Source organism: Triticum aestivum, chromosome 2A (assembly GCF_018294505.1).
Source record: "Triticum aestivum cultivar Chinese Spring chromosome 2A, IWGSC CS RefSeq v2.1, whole genome shotgun sequence".
In the NCBI taxonomy this organism is placed as follows: Eukaryota; Viridiplantae; Streptophyta; class Magnoliopsida; order Poales; family Poaceae; genus Triticum; species Triticum aestivum.
Genome location: NC_057797.1, coordinates 787,612,945 through 787,620,505, shown reverse-complemented (window position 1 = coordinate 787,620,505; position 7,561 = coordinate 787,612,945).

Here is a 7,561-nt window from a genome sequence, read left to right as displayed (position 1 = left end):
CCGGTGACCGAGCAAGCACTGCCTACCGATGAGGAAGAGGAAGATATCCTTAAACCTTACTTTGCTCATTTTACCCCCATCGTGATTGCAGCCTTCATGATCATTGAGACGGTTTGTGTGCAAAATAAGTACCTCACTCGTGAAAATATTGTGCATCAAGAGCACATCACCTTCCTCCGGAGCGTCATCCATAGATTGGAGAATCTCTTGGTCCTCAAGGATCAAGTCGCTACTACTTCATCACCACCACCTCCTTCTTCATCACCAAAAGAAATTGAGTATCGGGTATGGGCACTCGCCTTGGCTTTCACAAAGCTTGGGGGAGGTGCCCCGGTATCGTATCATCTCCACTATCTTTTGCCTTTACTTTGATTAGTTCGATTCGTAGTCATATTTTTCTTTAGATGAATAAAAGTTTAGTTCGATCCTTTCTTTCCAAGAGTTTGCTTAGTGATCTATCTTTTTAATCGTGTGCACTGGACAACAGTCAAGAACATCCTGAAATACCTGAAAAGGACTAAGGATATGTTTGTCGTTTATGGAGGTGAAAAAGAGCTCGTCGTAAACGGTTACGTCGATGCAAACTTTGACACTGATCCGGATGACTCTAAGTCGCAAACCGGATACGTATTTTTTTGAATGGAGGATCTGTCAGTTGGTGTAGTTCCAAACAAAGCGTCGTGACGGGATCTACGTGTGAAGCGGAGTACATTGCTGCTTCGGAAGCAATGGATGAAGGAGTTTGGATGAAGGAGTTCATATCTGATCTAGGTGTCATACCTAGTGCATCGGGTCCAATGAAAATCTTTTGTGACAATACTGGTGCAATTGCCCTGGCAAAGGAATCCAGATTGCACAAGAGAACCAAGCACATCAAGAGACGCTTAAATTCCATTCGTCATCAAGTGTCGGAAGGGGACATAGAGATTTGCAAGATAAACGCGGATCTGAATGTTGCAGACCCGTTGACTAAGCGTCTTCCACGAGCAAAACATGATCAACACCAAAGCTCCATGGGTGTTAGAAGCATTACAACGTAATCTAGATTATTGACTCTAGTGCAAGTGGGAGACTTAAGGAAATATGCCCTAGAGGCAATAATAAAGTTATTATTATTTTCCTTAATTCATGATAAAATATTTATTATTCATGCTAGAATTGTATTAACCAGAAACTTAGTACATGTGTGAATACATAGACAAAACATATAGTCCCTAGTATGCCTCTACTAGACTATCTCGTTAATCAAAGATGGTTATGTTTCCTAACCATAGACATGTGTTGTCATTTGATGAACGAGATCACATCATTAGGAGAATTATGTGATGGACATGACCCATCCGTTAGCTTAGCATTATGATCGCGTCAGTTTCATTGTACTGCTTTCTTCATGACTTATACAAGTTCCTCAGACTATGAGATTATGCAACTCCCGAATACCGAAGGAATACTTTGTGTGCTACCAAATGTCACAATGTAAATGGGTGATTATAAAGGTACTCTATAGGTGTCTCCGAAGGTGTTTGTTGGGTTGGCATATATAGATCGAGATTAGGATTTGTCACTCCGTGTTTCGGAGAGGTATCTCTGGGCCCTCTCGGTAATACTCATCACTATAAGCCTTGCAAGCATTGTGACTAATCAGTTAGTTGCAGAATTAAGTATTATGGAACGAGTAAAGAGACTTGCCGGTAACGAGATTGAACTAGGTATTGAGATATCGATGATCGAATCTCGGGCAAGTAACATACCGATGACAAAGGGAACAACGTATGTTGTTATGCGGGTTGACCGATAAAGATCTTCGTAGAGTATGTAGGAAACAATATGAGCATCCAAGTTCCACTATTGGTTATTGATCGGAGACGTGTCTCGGTCATGCCTACATAGTTTTTGAACCCGTAGGGTCCGCACGCTTAACGTTCAATGACGATTGGTATTATGAGTTTATGTGATATGATGCACCGAAGATTGTTTGGAGTCCTGGATATGATCACAGACATGACGAGGAGTCTTGAAATGGCCGAGACATAAAGATTGATATATTGGACGACTATATTCGGACAGCAGAAGTGTTCCGGAGAAGTTTCAGATAAAACCGGAGTGCTGGAGGGTTACCGGAACCCCCGAGGGAACTAATGGGCCTCGATGGGCCCTAGTGGAGAGAGAGAGGAGCCGGCCAGGGCAGGTCGCGTGCCCCCTCCCCTTGAGTCCGAATAGGACAAGGAAGGAGGGGGGGGGGGCGCCCCCCTTTCCTTCCCCCTCTCCCTCTGCTTCCTTCCCCCTCTCCCTTTAGGTGGAAACCTACTAGGACTTGGATTCCTAGTAGGATTCCCCTATTAGGGCGCGCCCTAGGAGGGCCGGCTGGCCTCCCCCTTGCTCCTTTATATATGGGGGCAGGAGGGCACCCTAGAACACACAAGTTGATTGTTTAGCCGTGTGTGGTGCCCCCCTCCACAGATTTTCACCTCGGTCATATCGTCGTAGTGATTAGGCGAAGCCCTATGCTGGTAACTTCATCATCACCGTCAACAAGCCGTCGTGCTGATGAAACTCTCCCTCGACCTCAGCTGGATCTAGAGTTCGTGGGACGTCACCGAGCTGAACGTGTGCAGATCGTGGAGGTGCTGTACCTTCGGTGCTAGGATCGGTCGGATCATGAAGACGTACGACTACATCAACCGCGTTGTCATAAGGCTTCCGCTTTCAGTCTACTAGGGTACGTAGACAACACTCTCCCCTCTTGTTGCTATGCATCACCTAGAGATAGATCTTGCGTGATCGCAGGATTTTTTTTGAAATTACCACGTTCCCCAACAAATTTAGCGTTGTACGAAATTGTGATGGCGAAGAATAAAAGCGACAGACTGCATAATAAAGGTTGCCATCATAAGGGGCAATATAACGTGACGTTCTCTTGCACCAAGGGGTTGAGCATACAAACAAAAAGCGCATGGCAGCCTCTGCTTCCCTCTGCGAAGGGCCTATATTTTACTTTCATGTATTTACTTTCATGCAAGAGTCAAAGTTCTTCTCTCTATTCCTTTTTATTTTCTCCTTTGGCAAGCATCATGTGGTGAGGAAAGATCTAGGCACATATATCCAGTTAAATATGGGTAGCATGAGTTATTATTGTTGACATAACCCTTGAGGTGAATGCATTAGGAGGCGAAACTATAAGCACATATCTTTCTATGTGTCCGATTGAAACATTTTGCTCATGTGTACGCGGTGAGTGTTAGCAATCATAGAATACTAAATGATGGTTGAGTATGTGGACTTGCCTAAAGGCTCCGATACGTGACCCTTCCTGAAAAGATGATGAATTGTAGTTGCAAAGTTGACTGAGAACGTAGTTTGTTGGTTTCCAATAGAGTTTATGCTTTATACTTCGATGTTGTGATGAATCGTCACTTGTTCATGAGAAGTCTATGATAAAAGTTCTATGATATAAGTTTTAGTTAAAGTTTGTTGCTGTTATAATAAGTTACATGATGCTGCTACGTCCGTATTTTTGTTTTTATCGACACCTCTCGCTCTCTAAGCATGTGGACATGTTTTTCGATTTCGGTTTTTGCTTGAGGACAAGTGAGGTCTAAGCTTGAGGGAGTTGACACGTCCATTTTGCATCATGTTTACTTACTGTTATTTATGTTGTTTTATTGCATAATAATGCTTTTTGGAGTAATTCCAATGTCTTTTCTCTTATAATATGCAAGGTATACACAAAGGGGGAGAATTCTGGCAGTTGGAAATCTGGACCTGAAAAAGCTACGTCAGGCTACCTATTCTGCACAACTCCAAATGAGCTGAAACTTTACGAAGATTTTTTATGAAATATTTGAGGAATATTGGAGCAAATAAGTACCAGAGGGGCCCACCTGGTGGGCACAACCCACCTGGCGCGCCTTGGTGGGTTGTGCTCACCCAGGCCCACCTCTAGTGCCCCTCTTTTGGTATGTAAGTCATTTTGACCTAGAAAAATAAATAAGGAGAGGACCTTCGGGACGAAGCGCCGCCGTCTCGAGGCGGAACCTAGGCTGGAGCACTTTTGCCCTCTGGCGGAGCGATTCCGCCAGGGGAACTTCCCTTCCGGAGGGAGAAATCATCGTCATCATCATCACCAACAACTCTCCCATCTTGGGGAGGGCTATCTTCATCAACATCTTCAACAACACCAACTCCTCTCAAACCCTAGTTCATCTCTTGTGTTCAATCTTTGTACCAGAACTACAGATTGGTGCTTGTGGGTGACTAGTAGTGTTGATTACATCTTGTAGTTAATTACCATATGGTTTATTTGGTGGAAGATTATATGTTCAGATCCATTATGCTATTTAATACCCCTCTGATCTTGATCATGTTTATCATTTCTGAGTAGTTACTTTTGTTCTTGAGGTCACAGGAGAAATCATGTTGCAAGTAATCATGTGAACTTGATATGTGTTTGATATTTTGATGATATGCATGTTGTGATTCCCTTAGTGGTGTCATGTGAACATCGACTACATGATACTTCACCATATTTGGGCCTAAGGGAATGCATTGTGGTGTAGTTATGAGATGATGGGTTGCGAGAGTGACAGAAGCTTAAACCCTAGTTTATGCGCTATTTCGTAAGGGACCGATTGGATCCAAAAGTTTAATGCTATGGTTATAATTTATTCTTAATACTTTTCTCGTAGTTGTGAATGCTTGCATGGGGGTTAATCATAAGTAGGAGGTTTGTTCAAGTAAGAACAACACCTAACCACCGGTCCACCCACATAGCAAATTATCAAAGTAGCGAACACGAATTAAATCCAACATGATGAAATTCATGTGTACCCTCAAGAACACTTTGCTTATCATAAAAGACCATTTTGACCTGTCCTTTGCCTCAAAAGGATTGGGCTACCTTGCTGCACTTTTGTTACTATTACTGTTACTTGCCGGTTACAAATTATGTTGCTATCAAGCTATTCCGCTACTCACAATTTTAGCACTTGTAGACATTTCCTTGCTGAAAACCACATGTCATTTCCTTCTGCTCCTCGTTGGGTTCGACACTCTTACTTATCAAAAAGGCTACAATTGACCCCATATACTTGTGGGTCATCAGTGACATCCCTCGCCTTCTTGATCCAACAAGACATCAAGGTAGTAGATGAGTTACGTCAGCACGACGGTGTGGTGACGGTGACAGTGAAGTGATCTCTGCAAGGCTTCGCCTAAGCACTAAGAAAATATGACTGGAGACGTAAACGGTGGAGGGGGGTGCCGCACACGGCTAGGCAATTGTCTGGGGTGTGCTCGCCCCCCCCCACATATATATAGGTGGGAGGGAGAAGGGAGGAAGCCAGGATGCGCCCTAAGTAGGATCTCCTACTTGGGATTTCCCCAAGTGGCGCCCCCTTCCATTAAACATCAGAGAGAAAAGGGAATGGGGAAGAGAGAAGGAAGGGGGGGGGGCAAACCCCCCTCTTTTCCTTCTCCCAATCGGCCTCCTGCCATAAGGGGGGTACGCCACCCCTTGTGGGCTGGTGTGCTCCCCACTCATGGCCCATATGGCCCATATATTCCCCCGGGGTGTCCGGTAACCCCTCCGGTACTCCTATAAATACCCGATACCTTCCGGGACGCTTCAGGTGTCCGAATACCATCGTCCTATATATCGATCTTCACCTCTCGACCATTTCGAGACTCCTCGTCATGTCCGTGATCTCATCCAAGGCTCCGAACAACATTAGGTAACCAAATCACATAACTCCTATAATACTATATCATCAACAAACGTAAGCGTGCGGACCATACGGTTCGAGAACTATGTAGACATGACCGAGACACCTCTCAGGTCAATAACCAATAGCGAAACCTGGATGCTCATATTGGCTCCTACATATTCTATGAAGATATTTATCGGTCGAACCGTTATGACAATATACAGAATTCCCTTTGTTCATCGGTATGTTACTTGCCCGAGATTCGATCGTCGATATCTACATACCTAGTCCAATCTTGTTACCGGCAAGTCTCTTTACTCGTTCCGTAATACATCACCTCGTGACTAACTCCTTAGTCATTTTCTTGCAAGCTTATGATGTGTATTACCGAGAGGGCCCAGAGATACCTCTGCGATACTCGGAGTGACAAATCCTAACCTCGATCTATGCCAACTTAACAAATACCTTCGGAGATACCTGTAGAGCATCTTTATAATCACCCAGTTATGTTGTGACGTTTGATAGCACATAAGGCATTCCTCTGGTATCTGGGAGCTGCATAATCTCATAGTCGAAGGAATATGTATTTGGCATGAAGAAAGCAATAGCAATAAAACTGAACGATCAATATGCTAAGCTAACGGATGGGTCTTGTCCATCATATCATTCTCCTAATGATGTGATCTCGTTATCAAATGACAACACATGTCTATGGTTAGAAAACCTTAACCATCTTTGATCAACAAGCTAGTCTTGTAGAGACATACTAGGGACATGGTATTTGTTTATGTATTCACACATGTATTTAAGTTTCCGATCAATACAATTATAGCATGCATAATAAACCTTTATCATGAATAAGGAAATATAAAATAACAACTTTATTATTTCTTCTAGGGCATATTTCCTTCATTTATGTTGATATTTATTACATTATGAGCTATTATTACACATTATGATACAATTTTTATGTGTTTTATTTTACAAGATTTACATGAAGAGGGAGAATGCCAACAGCTGGAATTTTGGACCATATAGGAGCAAATCTGAGATCCCTATTCTGTACAACTCCAAATATCCTTAAACTTTACAGAGAATTATTTTGAAATATATATAAAAAATATTGGGCAAAGAAATAACAGGAGGGGACCCACTAGGTGGCCACAAGCCTGGGGGCGCGCCTGGCCAGCCTCTGGTGCCCATCTTCTGCTATATAAAGGGTTTTGACCTAGAAAAAATCATGAGAAGGCTTTCGGGAAGAAGCGCCGCAGTGAGGCAGAACCTGGGCAGAAGCAATCTAGGGCTCCGGCGGAGCTATTCTGCTGGAGAAATTTCCCTCGGGAGGGGGAAATCGAAGTCATCGTCATCACCAACGATCCTCCCATCATGGGAGGGCCAATCTTCATCAACATCTTCACCTACACCATCTTATCTCAAACCCTAGTTAATGTCTTGTATTCAATCTTTATATCAATACCTCAGATTCATATCGACCTTAGACTATTTTTATGGGCAAGTTGGGGACATTTTTCCATCTAATTTAGTTCATGCCATTTTGATAGAGAAATGTGAGTCTTTTTACTCTTTTTTTGGGGTACATGAGTCTTTTCTAAAAATGTGTTCATGATACTTGGGGTACATGAGTCGCCAGATATTTTTTTAGTAGTTGTTGCCAGATTTCTTGGAGTCCATGGACTGATGGACATCCGGACAGGCCGAATAACATGCGCGTGTCTATGTCTCGCCTCACGTGAGACGGATGAACCGCTCGCCTCAAGGACAGACTCTGGTGAGCTGACCCACTACAAGCTTTTGTTTACTCTTTTTATTTATTTTTCTAGTGTGAGCCTTTTTTTCGT